General features: G+C 38.3%; 1 protein-coding gene across 6 annotated transcripts in view; it reads left to right on the forward strand.

Annotated features, from left to right (window-relative positions):
• zbtb20 (zinc finger and BTB domain containing 20) overlaps positions 1–22,765 on the forward strand; it is a 71,279-nt gene that overhangs the window by 10,854 nt on the left and 37,660 nt on the right. Inside the window, exon 1 of one of the 6 annotated variants that reach the window (XM_055200851.2) lies at positions 5,496–5,748. The exons of the other annotated variants lie outside the window; for them this stretch is intronic. The gene's annotated coding sequence lies outside the window, so the exon portion shown is untranslated. Of the gene's footprint in view, positions 1–5,495; positions 5,749–22,765 lie in introns of those variants that run through there. 6 annotated transcript variants of the gene reach the window in all.

Below are 22,765 nucleotides of genomic sequence, written 5' to 3' on the forward strand. Positions count from 1 at the left end.
ATGGGAAGTCGAACAAATGCTTTTTTGTCAATATAATGGCAACAGATATGTACACAGCATTAGAGGATGTGCGTATATGCTAATTATGGTCACTAAAATGACTAATGATACAGTATTAAAGTGTTATACTGCTGTGTATTTTAGGCTTTAGTCATTATATACTTTTTGGAGTTTATTATGTAGTAAGTACTGCATGTATGGCCTCGTACACACTGCATATACATTCGATTGTCACTTCACCTTTTGATGCTTAATTGTGTTCACACACACACTTCAATCATTTACAGGAGTGACAACCGCATTCTACTACCGAATTTACCACTACACTGTAAAAAATGTCTGTAGAAATTACAGTATTAATGGCTATTACTGGCACCTAGCTGCCAGTAACTTACTGTAGATTTTACATTTATGTTATTTACTGGCAACATTTTGTTCAAAGTTAAATGAACATGAAACATTTTTTGACTTTATCTTCTACAGTAAGTTACTGGCAACCAGCTGCAAAATTACAGCAAATTTTTTAGAGTGGACCACAAAATGCAGGTAGTGACAAACGCATTTACAGAAACTCTGTGTAGTGTGTACAGAACTGAACTAAATAATTAGTTGCTGATGAAATATTTAAACGTGCATCATGGACATGACAGGTCTCGCTTTAAAAAAAAGTCAAGATTAGATCGGGATCTTCTGTATAGGGCTGCACGATATATCGAATCTTGATTCATACATGCGATCTTCTTTCTAAATGAAAGCGATTCACTTGCATGTACAGTATTTCCCTATATTCAGATGCTACATTTACGTGTTCACGTATTTACTTTACAACAATCCAAGATGCTTTATCAGTCAAACTTGGTCACACTCACAGTGTATAACCAAACCCTATTCATTCACCAATCAGACCCGGTCGTTTTTCTCTCTTTTCCTCATTTGCGGCGTTCCGCTGTCACTCGCGTGACGTGTAGCAAGGTGGCAGACCTAAACACATAGTTGGTTTACTTGGTGGATTTCGAGCTGCAATTTTCACACAAAAGAGAAAAATAAATGAGCGCCATTGTGGAAAATCCTGGTGGCGACGGTGAGAGTGACAATGCAACAATATTGGTTAAAAAAAGACCTCTGTATTACTGCAACAAGTTTCCCTTCAGAAAGGGTTTTTAGCAAGGGGGGAACATTGTAACATGCCTGCGCTCCTCCCTGAAGCCTCAAAATGTTGATCGTTTAGTGTTTTTTTAAGGTTTCGGGTTTTTTAAGGTTTTCAGATTGGCCAGTTGGAGTGTACAAAAAGCACAGGTGCTATTTATTTTAATTATTTCTATTTAGTCATGTTAACATTTTATTGTTTATATTTAACAGCTTACAGTTACTCATCTTAAAGGGTCTAAAATAAGGAAAATACTTTTAAGTTCAGCAGTTTATTATAACTAAAAGTCCTGTGTAGCACATTGTTTTACTTGAGTGCAATTTTTTTTTTTTTTGAAAAAAGGAAAATCGTGTGAGAGAATCGTGATCTCATTTCTCATAGAGAAGAACTGTAATTCACATTTTAGCAAGAATTGTGCAGCCCTACTTTTGTATGCACGGTGCAGAAAATCACAGAGGTATGAGCGTTTAATTACGTGTGTTGCCAGATCTTGCACATGAAAAACAGCAAAAAAATCTATGATTAATCTAAATTATTTCCAAATGCTTTATCTTAAAGCCCAAAATATTGGGACCGCCACCTTTCCACTTTAATAACACCAAAAACTTGTTTACTTCATGAGTCAAAGCCATAAAGGCTTAAGCGCCACAACGGTACGTAAGCGTAAAAAAGTCAGGGACATGGCAACACAGCAAAACACCACAAATGTGTACAACACACAATGCCAAAACAGAGAGCTATAATATTATTTTGGTCAAACCATGCAATCATCGTATTTTCAGGAGTAAGGTGCTGTATAATGTAAAACTGTATTTACCTAGGCATAGATAAATAATATGAGTTCTGTACATTGTAATGCCATATCATGAGCCTTAAACACGATTGTTTAGTCCTTCTTTTGTAAACCTTGAACATGCAAAAGACGACTGGAAAACAGGCAAATCTCAACATAATACATACTGTGACGTTACAGTCATGATGTGTATGACCCAAAATTAAATTAAGTACAATATGTTACAATGCTAAAAACAAAGTTATGACCGCTGAGTTAGCGCTATTTGCTAGTTAATGCTTTATACTAGCGTTTTGGCAGAAGTTCTACTCTTGACGTTACAGTTACGTTTTACAGGTCTATACTGAACAAAACACAAACTTAACACTCAGAAACGTCATTTCCAATATCCAAATAGTTGATTATTCTTCAAAATCTGTATCTGTTTGCACACACAGAGCTACTGAAATGAGCCGCTCTGAGAAACAGCCAATCAGAGCAAAGCTGAACATTATTACACATCATTCTGGAGACAAATCCTCGGGTTGTAAAATCATCTCTTGATCATTTTTGCACTTAATAAAGTCACATACCTTCTATGTAGGTATCAGAGAACAATGTCACATATTGTATCAATGCATTCTTTGGCACCTTTAAAGTGCGGTCGTTACTCTTGAAACTTTGAAGTGTGTACGGGGTCTATGTGACCCTGTCTGTGAAAACCAGGCCAAAGTCTCAAAATTAAATTCTGAGATAACAAGCATCAAAGTTTGATTTAACTATTAAATTCACATTTATTTCAATCTTTGACATGACCTTACTCAGGCAATATAAAAATATCAAGATTATATAGAATGTTCTTTACATTAATTAGGATCATTTCTTTTATATAAAAAAACAGCAAACCTCAAAAAATTGACTTTAGCTGTGTTTTCACTGGCAAGGTGAACATATGTGCAACTTTGTGAATGCCTAGCACATATAAACAGTAAAGATATTAAGAGATGGCATACAGTAATTCTCACACGTGACGTGAATGATCGGCAGTGCCGGATCGCTGCATTGTCAGGTAGGCACAGGCGTGATTACAAAAGAAGGTTTTATGAATGTGCTGTGGCAGTTGTCCAAGGAGATTGGATATGCAAGTGGCCTTTGAAACATGTTTACGCTATGGCTTCAGTATATTCGACCACTTCAGTCACATGCTCATAAGTCTTTTAGACTGCCTTTATCCAACTTATACCAAATGTGGAAATATGGTGTTGCATACGTCAGTAGGTCAACATGAAATGGCGTTTAATGCCATAATGTCATAATGTGATGTGTATCTGTATATAACTTGCGTTGTGTAACTGGATTGTGTATTTTGTTTCAAGATTGTTCACCTAACCTGTCAGATGTCTTAAAATAACCACCAGTGCAATGTTTGTAGTACCTTGATATGTAAGGAATAATTGACGACGGGCCAGTGAATTATACGAAAATAATGCACACCCAAGGTGGTTATGCCGTTACACCGTGGGTGTGCATTATTTTCTTATAATTCAAAGGACCGGAGTCAATTAATCCACTTTTACCCCGGTTACAAAAAATATTGGTATAAAAGTGGAATAATTGGCCCATTCAATTATTTGAAAAGAATGCACACGAGTCGCGGTGTAATGGCACGGTGTAACTCCGCTTCGTGTTGTGCCGCATTACCACCTTGGGTGTGCATTATTTTCGAATATGGCCCGTCGTCAATTATTCCTTACCCTCATTGAAAGTAACACTTCTATTAAAACATCATTATTGTTTATTGACAATAGATGTATTATGAAAGTAAACGTGGTCCCAGTACATAGCCTTGTGGTCAGCACTCCTACATACCGCACAACAGAGCTTTGGTTGACCCGAGTTCTGTGTCCTTCCTCAAACTCATTCCTCCGTTTTCTTCCCTGTCATTGAAAAAGTTAAAAAAGGTAAATGTTGGTGTCATGTTGACACATTTGAATAATACGTCGTTGAAAAAATTATCTGAATAGAAACGCTGATTAGAAATCGGCAAATACCATCATTGTCGTCACGTCCAGAAGACACAGACAGATGTGTTGCCTGCATAAAATTGTAATTTGTACTAATCACATTTCCTTAGCCCACAAAAATGGGGACCAGCTTTCGCCAAATCCAATTGAATTTACAGCTCAGTTTTATGCATTAAACTAGTGTGTTTGCTTTGACTAACAAAAGACACAAAACCGTCATATGTACACGCAAAAGCAAAGCATCATTTCTAATCTAAACCCCAACATTCCTCATTGATGCCGTGCAGCGAGGGTCCTGTGAGGTATATTGAGGTCGAGTGTGAAGTGTAGAGGGAGAAGTCGGGCACTGGCGGCTGTATCGCCGCTCTGATCTTTTAAAGGATTCCCGTGACTTCTGGTTTCTACCGGCTATCACCCTTTTGCTCTGGGTTTCTTTCTCGAAATTTGGCAGTTGCCACGGACAGCTGTACCAATATGATAAAACCGTAATTGTACCAATATCTGCTCCAGGGTTCAAATAATTCTGCAGGCCATCACATGAACAGTCAAATGGTCCACCTTCTGAACAGCTTTGTGTATATATTCAGCAAATATGCATGGAGAAAGGGTGCCTTTTACGATTTTACACTATTTTGTCAAATGCAGTACAACGGAGGTTGGTGGTACTGATAAAAGACACATAGTAGAGTGAAGTTTAATGTAAATCAACACACTTTATAGAAAGAGGCAAATGAAATAACAAGTAAATTCAAGTTTTATGGAAAATATATTCATTTTTTTGTATAGGTTATCGGAGTGCATGCAATCATTCAAATCTGTAGATTTGTTTAATGCATATTTCATTATAGTCTTATGCATTTTCTTATTCCTGATATTCCAGTCTCATACATTAACATTTGAGAAAACCAAAAAATAATAATAGGGCAGTAATGTGATCCGTGTTCATATTCTAATGGATTTATACTTGATATAATACGATGGAAAATACAATTAATTAAAACGAATCAACACCAACTGGACCTTATAAAAATGTATCATTAAAGGTGTTAATATGTCTATATGCTATCAATTTTCAAATACGTTTTATGGCATTGGATTGAATATAATACCTTTTAAAGAAATTAGCAGTAAGGCAGGAGAAAGCTGCTTGTTAATAAGCGGTGACTCAAGAGTTGCCATTACACGATTGTATCCTTTTGCAATATTTAGAAACGAAAATCCCAAACTAATGCCACGTTTTTCTTGCAGTCAAAAAACCCCATATTGCGTTACAGCAAAGGAGGGCGTATCGATTGTTTGGTACAGCTTAAAAATCACAAACCTGCCCGGCCAATACCCTAAAGCCTGCATAATTCATCACAAATGCTTGAGTGTATGCAAACGAAAAAGAAGCAGGACTAATTTGACAGCAAAACAAGGCCGAGCACTCCAGATGAAACAAGAACATGCGTAACTTTATGATCAGATGGCAGTAGGCCATAAACGCACAATATAAACTTCAGCCCGGAAGACTTTCCTGGCTCTTTGCCAAGAAGAGCGCAGGGTCGTTTCAGGTCAGGCCTGGCGTGTTGTTGTATAGGAAGTGCGGAGAATTCGACTCGCAGCATTTCACTTCCTTGTTTTTCACGTGCCAGACTCACATTCGACTCAAATCGGACACTGAGAGGACCTCAGAGCAGTAGAAGTTTGAGGAGCACGTCTGAATGTTATCGTGGGTTCTTGTGCAAACCAGCAAACACACAGTTTGTGTTTGTAAAATGCACGAGGAGCCAGTGTGCACGCTCGCTGGGGATCAGTCTGAACAGGTCAGAGCGTTTAGTACGCTGGTTGCTGTTGCTTTTTCTACGCATTTGTTTACTGTATGATTTTTGCGTGCTTCGGGATACTCTTGTTTTGATGGTCTGTTTACATCTCGCGTTTCGCATTTGAATGGTTTTAAAAAAATACTTTGTGAGAAACCAAAGGACTTTCTGCAAACAATCACAAACTGATTCTTCTTTTTTTCTTCTTCGCTCCGTTAATGTGCATCCTGTACTCAATTTGTGCATTTGTTGCACGTTAAAAGGCTTTTCCCAAAAGCAGTTGCTCCGCGTTTAGTGACGCCGACTATTCAGCTCGAAATGAATAAATAAACGATTAAATAAATAAGTTAATAAATAATGAAAAACGTCAGGAGGACGGCACGTATTTTGCCATCTCATTTGGCGACCGGTAACAGTTCGTTGTTTTGGCTTGTCTCAGGAATGTCTGTATTGCACAAAGTCATGCACACACACACACACAAAAAATAGAAAGAAAAGACAAAAGTGATATTTTATTCATTAGGGCTGTCTGTCTTTGTGTTGCTTATGCAGTCTGGTCTGCATTTATATGCTAACATAATTTACCCCTCTAACCTAAGGCATAGTTTACCATCACCTCAACGGACTCTAACATTTTGTGTGTGTGTGTGTATGTGCAGTCAGTGTTACTAATATGTCATCATATGTGTGTGCGTGTTTGTAAATTTCAAATTCATGGAGAAACATGGTGAGCAATTTCAAAATGTGCCATCTCTTCTGCTATTGTTTTGGATGTAAATCCTTTTCCTGTTGAAAATGTCACCTCTTCTTAACAACACGTGATATATCTGATATGTTAGACGTTTTTTCTTTCTGTATTTAATTACTGTTCTCCATAAATGGCAGTAGCATTTTGCTTTTTACAGTTGATGTGCTGTGTAGGTGTTTTTAATGCAAACCCGCCTGTAGGGTTCATGTAATTGGAGCAAAAGTAATTAAATCCTGAGATTGATTGATTATTCGCTGCTCTTTGATCATCAATGCTTTGTTATCTGATTTTAAATTGCGCTAAGTTGAATTTTTTGGCTGTAATCCAGGGATTGGTTGCAGTACTGTTGACCAGATTATGAGATTATGAAGGTAGAAATGCTCGGTAATGGATTGGTTACATGTCGGGTTGTGGTTGGTCCACTGTGCAGATATTTTGCAACCCATCAAATGAGCCGTTTCATCCGTTTGATTCAAAACTAAATAAATATAGGGCAGAATCATATATCAATATATAGAGAGCGGTTAACGACGGCCAGTGTGGCATACATTACATTTCAACAAAAATATCTTTGTCATTTATGCATTGACAGTGCTATCAAAAACCTTTTGAATATGATGCGAACATTTTTGGGATAGTCAAAGTGCCATCCACAAAATATTTTATTGTACCGTAACTTTACCGTAGATAAATCCAAGTGGCTGTAATGTAGACGTCAGTTGCCAAGACTGCTTACGTTGGTTACACAAGAGCAATGAGGAAACGTAGAAAAAATAAGGATGAGGATGAAACTGTTGATCAGTTGCGTTTCGCTGTTTACAGTAGTTTACAACAATTTACTGTAGTTATTGTTTCATCCGATTAGAACTTGGAGTCAAAATGATGCATTGCATTTTATAATGTTTACCTTTTTAAAAGACTCGTGCGTTACATAATGTAAAGCTGTTATTCTACTGATGCCAGACATTTATTTATATTTTTTAATTATGTGTTAATAAATGTATCATTTGCTTACCTTGCACTGACTTTCATAAAATGAGAAAATTATCAAAATAAGATGAAGTGCTTTTCATCCATTTAATTGATATTTAATTTATGTCTTCTCTTGCCAGTGAAAGCCTAGCTGAAGTCTTTTAAATTAATGATTTATTGTTTTCTACTTAAACTCATCCTACATAATGTAAAGGACATTCTGTAAAAATATGAACTTGAAATCTTTTATATTGACTGAGCAAGGTCATGTCAGAGATTGAAATCATTGATTGAAATTAAACTTTGATGCTCCTAATCTCATCATTACATTATGAGACTTTAGCCTGGATTTCACAGACAAGGTCACATAAATGCAACGGTTTTTTATTTTATGTAAAGAATATTGCGGCATATAATAGGGGTGTAAAGTATATGTGAGTATTGTGATATTTTATAATTTAGTTGGCAATAATCCGATTCTCAAATAAATAAATAAATAAATAAATAAATATATATATATATATATATATATATATATATATATATATATATATATATATATTTTTTTTTTTTTTTTTTTTTTTTTTGAAAAATGCATCATGCAAGTTCTAATCGGGTGAGACAATAACTACAGTCAATTGCGGTAAACAACTGTAAAAAGGCGAAATGCAACTGATCAACAGCTTCCTCCTCATCCTTAATTTTTTTACGTTACTTCATTGCTCTTGTGTAACCAAGGTAAGCAGTCTTGCCAACTGACGTCTACATTACATCCACTGGGATTTATCTACGGTAAAAATACAGTAATTTTTTTTTCATCATTTATTTATATATATATATATTGTTGTTGTTGTTGTTGCATTTTTAAAAAATATAAAAATGATAGGTTTCATGCCACTTGATTCGTTTGGAGTTTACATCCCGACCCCTAGATAGCATTCAACTTATCTCTGAACTCAAACAGACGAAGGAAGTACTAGCATAGGGGCGTGCCACAATATTTTTGGCTAAGGTTTGCACATGGTGGTGTGTTTCTAAATGAAAACTTTCCTAAAATTATATTATATTCTTAAAATAAGAAATACCCCAAATATACAGACTTCCTCGACAGTATCGCAATGTATTCACAACACCGGTATCGTGATACGTATTGTATTGTGAGATTCTTGCGGATACACAGCTCTAGTATATAGATGTCTTTTAACTAAAGAAAATGCATTGTTTTTTTTGCATTCAGTTGATGCCAGTAAGAGAGGTATCAGGGGTATTTTGCTAATCAAATGGTAGATTTTGAAATATTAACCATTTATTCAGTATCGTTGCAGTTTACTGTGTGTGTAAAGTAAGAACACTTTGTGATTTGACCTTCGAGCGAAGAAAAGTGTCACACCGAGTATCAGTGAATAATTAGGTCTGAATTATTTTTGTTAAAAAATCTAGACGAGATGGACACTGTCACTTTCACTTCTGGTTCCTCTATTACTGTATCTCATTTCAAGTGATATTTTTGGGTGGGGGGGTTTCGACATACTTGCGCCACAGTACAGTATAAAGGTTAGACACTTGTGACAGACTCAATCAGACAATTATCACGCTTACTGTATAAAGGAGCGCAATACAGTATATAGTGTCCAGTGGAAACCACGTATGTACGCGTTTATGTTCATTCTACACGGGGACAGTCGAGTACGGTTATAAATATATTCTCGGCACCACCTCTCGCTCTTATTGTTTCTGCTGGGTGCCATTAAAGACCAGGCTCTGAGGCAAAGGACAATGCGTGAATGCCGAGCATTGTAAGTCACATTTGCATATTTGAGATTTATATTATTCAGATGCTTGACATCCTTTCCCAGAATCCCCTCTCCCTCCTTCCCTCTGCCCGACACCCCACCCTCACCTTTTTCTTGCCTCCTCTGTCTCTCTCTCCCTCTCTTTGTTTTCCCCCCGCTCCCCCCCCCCCAACCCAGATAAAAAAAATTTCGAGTCACACGCGGCAAGCTTTATGAGATGGCCGCCTCATTAAAAAGCGCCTCTGATTAACCTGAAAACGCCTCATGTTCGTCCTTCTTTTACTTTTTCGCCCGTCTGTCTGTGTTATTATTCATTTCTTTCGTCTCATTCACCCTGTACTCTTTGTCACAGCAGCGGGGCACGGCCGTCTGAGTCTATCCCAGACAAACTGACCTCTGGGGACGTATTGACAGTTCGCTTTACAGAGCGGCTGACGTATAGAGGAGAAGAGAGTGACGGATACAGAACGTGACGATCGATGGCAGCGCACGCCGCTAAACTCAGAGGTTTCCTTTACTACGATCACAGATTTTGGGAAGAGGGAAAAGGGGGTGGAGGAAAATGGCGGCCCTTTTTTTGGGGAATGAAATAAAGGGGGTGGGGAGGGATCTAATTAATTTTGAAGGATCATCGGCCCCTTTCGTCCGAGGCAGAGAAAGAGGGAGGGCGGGTAGGAGACGGAGGGGCGAGCAGGAGGGTGGAGTGAGGTTGAGCGAGAGAATAAGACGACGGAGGAAGGCGGGGGGAACAGACAGACCCCTGGACTGATTAGAATTCTGGGCAGGTAGCAGTCGGCTGCTGTGCACCCACTGTGGGCAAGGCAGAGACGAGAGGAACGCCCGCTCACCCGTGTGGGTTTGTGTGTGCGTGTATGGGGCAGTCTCGGGGAGTAAATGTTGGATGTGCACTGTACTTTTGTTACCAACTTTCACCTCGTATCACCCCGCACACTCGTGGTTTAGTATGCCACTGTTCCACGTCTTTGCTATCGTAATATATGTGCCATCGTTTATTGGATAAACTACAGAAATAATCTGAGATCAGCGGCGTGTCCCAGAATCATACAAATAGATGCATTTGTCATTGCATACCCGGCGGTGGCATTCTTATACATTTCTGCTCATTTCTTTTTTATAAGATGCAATGTTTAATTTGATATACTTTCTCTTATTTTAGTTAAATGTGCGTGTTCGGCAATACTGTAAATGAACCACTGGTTAATTGAATCCCTTAGAAAGTACACTGTGACTCTGGGGTTCTGCCACAACGTTGTTTTGTTTTGTTTTTTTACATGAGCCCAGCATGGCAACGTTTGCTTAACCAATGGCTTGAGTTTGGGGGTGGGACTGACCAATGAAAGATGGGGGTGGAGATGGTCATTATTTTTTACATAGAAAATAGACAATTCACATTTAGTGGTACAGTTAAGTATAAAGCACTACTGTGAGCCTTTGCATTGATGCGTCTGCTGAAGCACAGGAAAATGAAGTTTTAAGAATATTCTCAGTGGATAAAGTACACTACCCATTATCACAGAAAGTCTTGGTTACTATGGAGGTAAAGATTATGCCAATAAAGTTCAGCGACGCCCGCCGGGTGCAATCATGTTGGCATCGAGTCGGTCTCCCTGCACTCTTAAAGTACTTAGTACTTAGATACTTGAACCTTTGCAATATGCATAAAATGTAATTTTATATAATCATAATTTAAATTCTTCATAGGATACATCATTTATTTATTCAGAGGAATTTAATAACACATTCTTGTACGTTGGTCTTTTCTTGTTTGTTTCTTCTTTATTTCTTCAAATTATGTTGAAAAAATATTTTTAATAATATAAATGATCTCAGATATTTTTAAAACTATATTTTTGAGATTCTTATAGAGAAAATTGTTTCAGAATCAAGGTCAGTGAAAATGTGAGTGGTTACATTGCATTTTTTAAATATTGCTTATTTTTTGTGTTTTTTGGTTTTTTATTTAAGGGAAAAATACTGAATATGTTTTTTTTTTAGTTTTCTCATTTTTTCCTTCCAACTGAGAGTCTATTGCAGTCCTAGAACTTACTTAGAAAACTTTTCATTTGTAGTTAAGAAATTAAGGATAGTGTTAAAATGTTAACCATTTACTTTCCCTGCCACTTTTTATATGATCCTAGTCCTAGCAGAATTTCTGTCTGATTCTTCAAAAATAATTCGAGGAATGATGCATTTCAGAAATCAATTGAGTACAAATTTTTGGCCAATGTGATGTTCTGCCGTTTTGAATTTTCTGACTTTTTTAACCTCAACACCCATTGTTCATTGCATTTATGGAAAATTTGTACTAAAAAGATAAAAGTTTTCAAAATACCAAACCATTCTTGAACTAACTGTAGTGTTAACAACAAGAATACACATGAAGCTGTCTTTGCATAGAGATATCTTTCACAGATTGACACAAAATGTGGTACATGTCTACTAATATAAACATGACAAGAGAGTGCATGCACATTTTTTGCTCAGTGAGACCTAAAATCCAGAGATATAAAAAATAGCTATTTGCTCATAACTTTTTTTTTAGGTGTCGGCCATTTTGAACTTTTGTAGTGAAATACAATATTTTGAAAGCAACGGCATATTGTCACAATACTTGTCATGGTTCATTGGCTCTATGCCCTGAAGGTAACTGCAAAGTTTGGGGTCATCAGCCCAATACAACAAAATGAATGTACATGTAATTGTTCAGTCGTCATGTGTCCGCATCCTGTCCACCATTTTAAATGATACCAAAAACCTTGCAGCCATTTTTATTTATTTATTTATTGAAGAAATATAAGCAATGTTACACTGCTAGAAACATACGAAGTGTTCGAGAGGCTAATGGAGTGTTTTGTGAAGCTTTTATGTGCGTTACATCTAATGTACCCCTAAAAAGCTTTTGAAAGATCCACGCACTCTAATGAGCTCCTTTTATTAAAGTCCCGCTGCACACATGTGCGTGTTTATCAGGAAGCGTTTACCTTCTCTGCCTGTATCAATATGCATGAAGCATTCATTGTCTGTACTGTTGATGGTATAGACAAAGCACCTTTTTGTTTATACTGAGAACATGGCTTTGATCATGGCCTCTGTTCTCTCGCATTTATATTCATACGCATATATTCTGTCTGCGAGGATGGTGATCAAAAGGATGCATGTGAAATATATGCAGTACAGTATGTATCTTAGACCGCATTAGGGTCACTTTTCGGGGTCTCGTTAGCATCCCGGTCCTAATTAATAACTATATTGTCGCTTATGATACGAATTACACAATGTGACAAGACTGCATGTGAAAGAGCCCATAAAAAGCTGCCTTAAGATTCACTCATTAGTTATGCTTGCTTTAGAAAGAATTAGTTTTATTGCTCACATTTATGTTTAGGGATCTTAAAAGACCCCCGACCCTAAGTCATAAACTTTGGTAAGTAACCATCTCACATCCCTTGTGATGTGGACGATGATAAATGATACCTGACGTATCAGAGACTGAAAAAAGTGGCATCACTTTTTGTTGTCTTGCACCGAATAAGAAACTAAATAGATATAGAGCGACCAGAACATTTTACGGAATTGAGGGCTTTTTTACTTGGGGCAGTAAGCAGTTGCCGAGCAACAAATCGAAACAAACAGAAACCTCTATTTTATTTTCCTTGTCATTTTATTATTGAAATCTAAGTTTAATTGAAAAATCTAAATAATTAATGGTAGGTATAACAAATGAAAATCTTTGTCATTGCTAGTCGTTAATTGAACAAATTTGGTGTCATTCACCAAAAAAGCAAAGTGACTTTGCGTGACCCACCTTATCCCACTGTGCGACGCACAAGTGGGTCGGAACCCAGAGTTTCAAAACCCCTGCCCTAACGAACATCCAGAAGACCCTGGCAACACCCTAACAAACACCCTGGAAACACCATAATTAAAACAAAGAACACCCTAGCAACACCTTAATGAACATGCAGAATACCCTGCTTGTTGCAACACCCAAATGAATGCAATTAGAACACACTACGAACACCCGTAATGCCCTAGCAGCACCTTTATGAACACGCAGATCACCCTGCTTGTAGCAACACCCAAAGAACGCAATTAGAACACACTAACGAACACCCTAGCATCACCTTTATGAACATGCAGAACAGCCTGCTTGTAGCAACACCCAAACTAACTCAATTAGAACACACTAACGAACACCCAGAACACCCTAGCAGCACCTTTATGAACACGCAGAACATCCTGCTTGTAGCAACACCCAAATGAACGCAACTAGAACACCCAGAACACCCTAGCAGCACCTTTATGAACGCGCTTGTAGCAACAGACAAACGAACACCCAGAATACCCTAGCCAACACCCAAACGAACACCCTAACTAACACCCTAGCAACACCTTAACGAACATGCAGAACACCCTAGCAACACCCTATTGATCATGCAGAACACTCTTATGAACACTCTAGCAACACCTTAATGAACACGCAGAACATCCTGCTTGTAGCAACACCCAAACGAACGCAATTAGAACAAACTTACGTACACCCAGAACACCCTAACAGCACCCTTTATGAACATGCAGAACACCCTGCTTGTAGCAACACCCAAACGAAGAAAATTAGAACACACTAATGAACACCCAACAGAACCTTTATGAACATGCAGAACACCGTGCTTGTAACATCACCCAAACAAATGCAATTAGAACACACTAACGAACACCCAGAACACCCTAACAGTACCTTTATGAGCATGCAGAACATTTTGCTTGTAGCAACACCTAAACGAACGCAATTAGAACACCCAGAACACCCTAACAGCACCTTTATGAACATGCAGAACATCCTGCTTGTAGCAACACCCAAACGAACGCAATTAGAACACACTAACGAACACCCTAACAGCACCTTTATGAGCATGCAGAACATCCTGCTTGTAGCAACACCTAAACGAACGCAACTAGAACATACTAACGGACACCCTTGAAGCACCTTTATGAACACGCAGAACACCCTGCTTGTAGCAACACCCAAACGAACTCAATTAGAACACACTAACGAACACCCAGAACACCCTAGCAGCACCTTTATGAACACGCAGAACACCCTGCTTGTAGCAACACACAAGCGAACACCCAGAACACCCTAGCCAACACCTAAACGAACACACAGAACACCCTAGCAACACCCTAATGATCATGCAGAACACTCTTATGAACACCCTACCAACACCTTAATGAACACACAGAACAACTTGCTTGTAGCAACACCCAAACGAACGCAATTAGAACACACTAACGAATACCCTAGAAGCACCTTTATGAACATGCAGAACACCCTGCTTGTAGCAACACCCAAACGAACGGAATTAGAACACACTAACGAACACCAAGAACGCCCCAGCAGCACCTTTATGAACACGCAGATTACCCTGCTTGTAGCAACACACAAGCGAACACCCTAGCCCACACCCAAACGAACACCAAGAACACCCTAGCAAAACCCTAATGATCGTGCAGAACACCCTGCTTGTAGCAACACTCAAACGAACGCAATTAGAACACACTAACGAACACCCTTGAAGCACCTTTATGAACATGCAGAACTCCCTGCTTGTAGCAACACCCAAAAAACTCAATTAGAACACACTAACGAACACCCAGAACACCCTAGCAGCACCTTTATGAACACGCGGAACACCCTGCTTGTAGCAACACCAAAACGAATGCAACTAGAACACCCAGAACACCCTAGTAGCACCTTAATGAACACGCAAAACACCGTGCTTGTAGCAACACACATGCGAACACCCAGAACACCCTAGCCAACACCAAGAACACCTTAACTAACACCCTAGCAACATCTTAACGAACACGCAGAACACCCTAACAACAACCCAATGATCATGCAGAACACCCTTATGAACACCCCAGCAACACCCTAATGATCATGCAGAACACCCTTATGAACACCCTAGCAACACCTTACAAACACCCAGAACACCCTAGCAACACCCAAACTAGCGCACTAGCAACACCTTAAAGGAAAACAACACCGTTTTTCAATATCTTACTATGTTCTTACCTCACCTTACCAGGGTTCCCCATATCTTACCCTGGAGGGCCGTAGCACTGCAGAGTTTAGCTCCAACACTAATTAAACACACCTGAGCAAGCTAATCAAGGTCTTTATGATCACTAGAAATCACAGGTGGGTAAGTTTGATTAGGGTTGGAGCTAAACTCTGTAGTGCTCCGGCCCTCCAGGGTAAGATTTGGGGAACACTGCCTTAGACGAATTAATACATCCCTATCTGTATTAACATTTCGGCTAGCCCCATTCATTCCTTAGGATCCAAACAGGGATGAATTTAGAAGCCACCAAACACTTCCATGTTTTCTCTATTTAAAGACTGTTACATGAGTAGTTACACGAGTAAGTATGGTGGCACAAAACATGGCTATTTTTTAAAAATGAGAACTATATTGTATGGCGGAAGAGCGCTTAGTTTGGAGCACTTCTACCTCGGTCGCAGTAATATTGACAGAAGTTTGAGCGAGAGGCGGAGTAGTCAGGAGTGATTATGCTACTGCGCGCCAAGGTCAAAGTGCTGCAGGGATGAGGTGCACGCATTGAGGGAAGATATGTATGTATTGATTTGTTAAAGTTGAGGTAGGAACATAGTAAAATGTTGAAAGGCAGTGGTGTTTTTCTCTGACGAACACACAGAACACCCTAACTAACACCCTAGCAACACCTTAGTGAAGACGGAGAACACCCTGCTTGTAGCAAATCCCAAATGAACACACTAGCAACACCTTAACGAACACACAGAACACCCTAACAAACACCCTGACAAACACTCAGAACACCTTAGCAACACCCGAACACACACCTAGAACACCATAGCAACATGCAAAAACGCAGAAATGCCATAGCAACACTCTGGCAACCGCTCGCAACCCTCTGCCAAGAGTCAGTCACATTTCCTAAAGAAAATATTAACAGCTTGTTCCACAATTCGATAAGTCAGTTTGATAGTTGTAGGCTCAGCGTGGTTGTGAAAACAGTCTGCCACATGCGAACGTGACCTCTTTTACCTAAGGGACAGCTGTGACTACATTAATATCAGGCTGATCTACATTGCCTTCAGTGTGTGTCTGTTAATTTGAGTGTCTTTAAAAATCAGCGTCTGGCTCATCTGATAGTGAAATGGCAGGTGGATTTGGGTCACTGTCATGTGTACTTGACGTTTTGTCAAACATTCAATCGGACAGGTCGTCCGATTTATAGTAAACTGTTGGTTCTATATATCATTGATATTTTAATCTCTGACGAATCGATGCACAGATAAAATACTACTTACTTCTGCATACCATAATGTTTGTCATCTGTTGATTACTCTTACAGACTTGTATTTCTTGTTTATATGCTGACATCTGCTATCTGTGCATCAAAATGGTGTGTAAGTTCAGCAATTTCGTAACACTGTGCGTTAAATAACTAGCCATCCATTACACTAAAATTAGGCAGACACTGCACAGTTGGTTGTGTTTAATGTGACAGAGTGATGTATGGTGATTCTTTAGGGCAACTATTTGGTCCCCTTGCATTATTTTTAAGAATGAAAAAATAAAAAACTTTTGAAGCAACCATTTTACTTTTAAAGCATTTTACTTTACACCTCCTCACGTTTTAACACAACTGAACAAAAATGAATATATCTGCAGAAATATGTCTGTGTTCAGTGAGTCTCTTACACTTGTCCTCATGTGAACTTTACCTCTTTAGTTCATTTAGTTTCATGCGTACTGTACAGTTTGTAATTCTAATGCCTTTCCCACAGAAATGATATTTGGTTATCAAATGAAAGTGACATGAGGACAGAAGTTTCCTTTCAAAACAGTCAGTTCCATTTTGTGTTCATTCAGAGAAAATTAACAGCTATAGCTTGCTTTTACATTAAGAAGCTATACAATCATTTACTGTACCAAAAAATCCTTAAAGTGGATTAAAGTGCTTATTTACACGTGATTACATGTGAAAAGCTTAAAGAAGTTTTTCAACGGGATGTCATTAAAGAATTACATCATTGCCAGCCAGTATACGTCATGTTTTAACTTCTCTGGTACTTTGTTTTATAACTATTGTGCTAAAGTATGTGCACGAAGGGTTAACACGAGGAGTCGCAGGCATATAGCATCGAGTTGTGCAGGTCATGGCCATTTTGCAATGTTATCTTACACAATGCTTGTTTTATAGTCAAAATGGGGAGTGAAAACTGTGGTTAAAATGCAAGGGCATAAACTCTGATAAAGCCCAGGCTGAGCATAGACTGGTACTGTACATCACAGGTGTCAAAGCCTCCTTAATCTGAACATGAGGGAATAAGAGGCAAACATCTCTGTACTGTACTGTGTCATATGTTACAGTAATGAACAAAAGCACTGTTGACAAACGCAAAGAGATAAGACCACGATAAAGACCAAGGCCTTTGGTGCTTTGATCAACTTTAGCACTTATGCCTCCTCCTAAAGTGCTGATTTTCATCCTGGTTCTGCTTCAGGATTTTGGCATTAAGTAGCAACTCGTATCTAATGCTGTCCGGGTCAGGATTTGTATAACTTGCATAGTTTTGTTCATAGTTTTAAAGGTTGAGGTCAGGTCACGCAACCGGTGCATGCTGCTATGTACCTAATTTGGTTGGCTTGTAATAAGGTAACATTAGTTAGAACTGAAATAATATTTTTACAACATTAATTAATCTTGGTTAACGCTAATGTTTCTGTAGCAAATTGAGCGAGCATTGCCTGGAGTATAGTTCGTTTTTTGCACACACACAAAAATAATGATAACCGGTTAATACCGTTATTTTTTTCGTTCTTTGACAAGATTTCTGTGCAATATGCCTCGGTGTTCACACTTGGAAGTTCACTTCCGGGGTCGTCGTTGAATCATCGGAAAAATGAGAAGCTTGCCACCAGCAAGTAGCCTACTCAAGCCATTGTCTCTAATGCAAATTGAGGTAAATATTGTAGGCTACCAAGCATCACAATCAAGATGTTTGTTTTTTTAATACTAATTAGTGGTGTAACGGATCGCAGTTGATCCATGATCCATACAGATCACGACCCACGGTTCGACTTGCATGCGATTCGCGGATTTATACGCAAATTTAAATAGGCATTTGCAAGGCTTGATCAACTTTCACGTTTCAAAGGCTTGCAAATGTTAACACTTCAGTGATTTTAAACAATTTAACTGCAAAAACGCGCTAAAGTGAGTCATTTTCTGTACGCACAGACGCACATGCGGTTAAATGTGTCCTGTCCAACTCCAATCAAACTTGATTATCAATATGCTCTTCAAAGATCAGAGCTCTTGATGTATAAACCTGAGAGTTGTGTTACTGTGTCTCACTGTGGGTTTACACCAGATGCGAGTTCAACGATTTGCGCGAGTAGATTACATACAAAGTCAATGCAAAGACGCGATCAGACGCGTCCTCGCGCGGGGCGATGTGAGTGACGCGATATGGGCGGCGCGTTTGCCGTGAAAACATGCGCTATTTACATGCGCTGTTCAACTCGAGCGAAAAATTCGCATGACACAAAGTTAATTCCCGCAAGTAATCTAGAGGTTATTAAAATACAGTAGTTCATTAAAATACATTTTGCAAATAAAGCACTGAAAAACAACGTAATTTTCACTTTATGTAGAGCGACTGTTTATGCTGTATCTTCTTGCACTCAACAAATGTAGGCATGTCAGAATTACAGTTATGCCGCTTACATAATGTAGCCTTTTTAATGTTTGATGACAAGATAAAGACTTAAGAAAATTATGTAGACTAATAATTTAAGTTTAATGTCCTAATGATCAGCCTACTTATTTGAATCACAGCTGACATGGAACGTTATTAACCGGTTGGGGAACTTTATTTTTTTGTTCTAACCGGTTCAGGAATGTCAACTTTACGGTTAAACCGAAAACGCGAAACGTTAAAGTACTGTTTCTGTTCGGAACGAACCAATTGGGAAAAATCCGGTTCAAAGCCCTGCACACAGTCGAACGCACCAGCCGTATTTCGGTTGACTCGTACGCCTATGTTTGACGCAAAAAATTGCGATGCCTCTTCTGGGCTACGTATTACTATATGCACATGCACGGTTACATAAACCTGGTTGTCCACGTACAGTACGCGCGTACTATTCTGATGACGCAATTTGCTTTATGCGCACTGTATGCTCTTTCATGTAAAAACTGATACTTTAGGCTTTATCAGCGCAAAAGGGCCACATGTTTGAATCCCAGCGAACACACACTTTGATAAAACATATTTGAATGTGCTGTAATTTGCTTTGCATTAAAGAGTTTGCATGAATGCATATTGTAAAATGTAAATGTATTTCTGCTTATACTGACTTCATCCGTTTCTTTTTTCTTTTCCCTCGATTCAATCAGAACAAATCTGTGACCCATTTTTGGTTTGCACCCCAACAGTTAAAAACACAGTAAATCATTTTGTCTCTATTAGATTCTTCCGTTTTCTTCTTAAAAATGATTGTTGTGCTGTTCTTGATTCTGTCAACTACGGTTATTTTTCATTTTTATTACTTTTTGAGTAAAAAAGTGTATATGACTGCTGAAAAAATATACTGTAAAAATCCCAGCTGATATTACAGCAAGAGGTCATAACCGTGTCAGAGTTTTTTGTGCAAAAGTGGTCGATTTTACTGGCGACGTCACCTGCAATAAAACATAGGTTGGTGAGCATGTGTTCATTTTCACGTTGAGATTTTTTTCTTAACAGACAAAACTAGTCATCATCTTAACTTGCCTGTTCGTTTCACCTCTGTTTTTTTAGCAAACGGCTGCATTTCCACATCTCGTGTATTTTTGCTCTTCTCTTGCACCGTTTCCCACTGTGGACCTGTGCCGTTGTTGATTTAAGTTGCTTCATTGTCTGACCGCACCTCATACTCTCCATTACCCCATCAGATTAAATGTGTCTTAATGCTATGCTGGCTAAATTCGAGACGTTGGACGCAAATGTCTAGGTTTTTTTTACCTCTGCACCTGAGTTATGAATTGGCTCGTGCAGATAACATTAAATGTGACTAATCAGACCGAAACTAGTTTATTGTTGGATATATCAGTACATTTCTTTGTACTTCTCCCTCAAGAGTCCAGACACAGTGATGATTCCTGCTGGAAAGTTAAATGCGCTTTTTATACACCGTAGTCATAGGCGCTTACAATTCAAGTAATGAAAAGAAACGGCCTATCTGAGGTTTCTCTGTATTGGTGCAGAGCGTAATCAATCTTAATCACATTTTTTCATTATAGATTGTACTTGTTGACAACACTGATTGGTGAGGATGGGAGCGGCCTGGCACCTGGCATGTGTTGACAGTTACTGGTTACTCCGAATGCAGACTCGCACTCAGCTATCAGGCAAATGTGGTGTGGCCTGGTAAAAAGAACAGCTCGTAGGCCTACATTCCAGCTTGTAGTGTATGGCCGTCGCAGACGAGACTAAACGTGCACTCGCGTCCGTTTATTTCAATTTCTGTTTCTCGTAAACGTCTCCATACTGCTAAAGAAATCGATCTAGAAAATGCTACTTTTTTGTCTTACTCATGGGTGCACCAAAAAACATAATGAGATTTTGGAGAATTCAAAGACGGCATTGTTTGCGCAAAGGTTATCTGTGAAATTCAGTGTTGCATCTCTGAAGGAAAAAAACATTTTTAATTGCATGCATCTGCGTCGTCTGCCAGAGGCATGCAAATACAATGGAAAATATGCAGAAGTAAATAAAACTAATATTTGAAAAAACAAACATCAGACTTTTTTTAAGGACACACACAGTGAAATATCAGAAGAAAACGCAATGCACGTGTAGCCCAAGCAAGCGCTAACGGAGTGTCACGAGCCACGTTTGATTTCTCCCCAGTAACAAATGCAGCTGGAAATGTTCTTGCCAGTGCTGTTTGTCACAGTTCAACTACAGCTACCCATTAGAATAACATGAGAAGCTTTTTAAAAATGTTAAATAAAATAATAAGGGATTCAGGGCCAGGCTACAGTCATTTTATTACAGTTACACGGTGTACTCTGAAACTATAATATTCCATAGTTACACTTAATAATAATAATAATGATAAATATAGCTGCAATTACAGAGCCGGACCCAACAGACACAGGTGAAGTGTAATTTTTGAACGGTAAATCCTACAATATATCAGATTAGCAACAAACAAGCCATCAAAAGGTTTAGTTCCCTGAAAAGTGTGCACACTGTGGCGCTTTCCCAACCAGGTGTGGGTTTCTGCACAACAACGTCATTCAGTGCTTAACCACCACTATAGTATGATGCAACACTGAAGAAATTAACTAGCTCGTGATTTTACTGATTTTATTTTATGATGGATTCTTGTAACACTTAACAATGAGGTCGTATTTTTTAACATTAGTCAACGCATTAACTAACAATGAGCAATATTTTTTATCATCAGCATGTATTCATCTTTGTTAATTTTAGTTAATAACAATGCAATTCTTCATGTTAGTGTATTGTGCAGTAAGTACAACTTTACATTTAACATTAAGTTTAATGAATGCTGTAAAAATAATGTTCATTGTTCACATGTTCAACTTGTTTTTATAAGTAATACTGTTTAAACTTTTTTAAGCCAAAACTTGTAGGTTGAATTGACTTGAATTAAAACCAAGTTGTTTTCATTTCATGCTGCATTTTTTACAGTGGCATGCATATAATACAACTTTACTGTAGTGTTACCGTAAAAAAAAGAATTCATGGGAAAGATTTTGTTTTGTTTTCCTGGAAAGATCCTTAAAACTAGATAAGATATTTATAGGTATATTTCTTATTCAGAGCATGTATAAAGGTATTTTGTCTTGCTTTACTGGTTTTCTTTCTTTACCCTTTTTCACTTGTTTATACGCTAAACAAAAATCTGCACGTAGTAACCGAAAGCATTAAAGGGGAAAGCTTGCCCAAAATTGACAATTCTGTCATCATTTACTCACTTGTTTTCACAAACTTGTATTAGCTTCTTTATTTTGAAGAACACAAAGGAAGAAATTTTGAAGAATGTTTGCACCGATCAGAAGCCCCATTGACTTACATAGTATTCTTTATTTCTACTATAGAAGTGAATGGGGGTTTCCTTTAAGATAACATTACTTACCATTACCAATCAAATGTGTCAAATAACATATTAGAGCATTTATTCTGTTATCGTCCTTGTCAATCTAAAGGACAGAATTTGTAGGTAAATACACTGTTAGACTTTTTATTGTAAATATGCGGTAACTCACTGGCAACGTGTTGTCAGTAAGTTACTGTAACTGCCCCATTACAGTACCATAACTGTACATGTTTTTACAGTATGATGCCCTTTCCGCAGTTCCATAATAACCTTACTGTAACCTAGTTTTAAAAAACATTTTGCCTCAAAGGCGA

Source organism: Misgurnus anguillicaudatus, chromosome 22 (assembly GCF_027580225.2).
Source record: "Misgurnus anguillicaudatus chromosome 22, ASM2758022v2, whole genome shotgun sequence".
Lineage (NCBI taxonomy): Eukaryota > Metazoa > Chordata > Actinopteri > Cypriniformes > Cobitidae > Misgurnus > Misgurnus anguillicaudatus.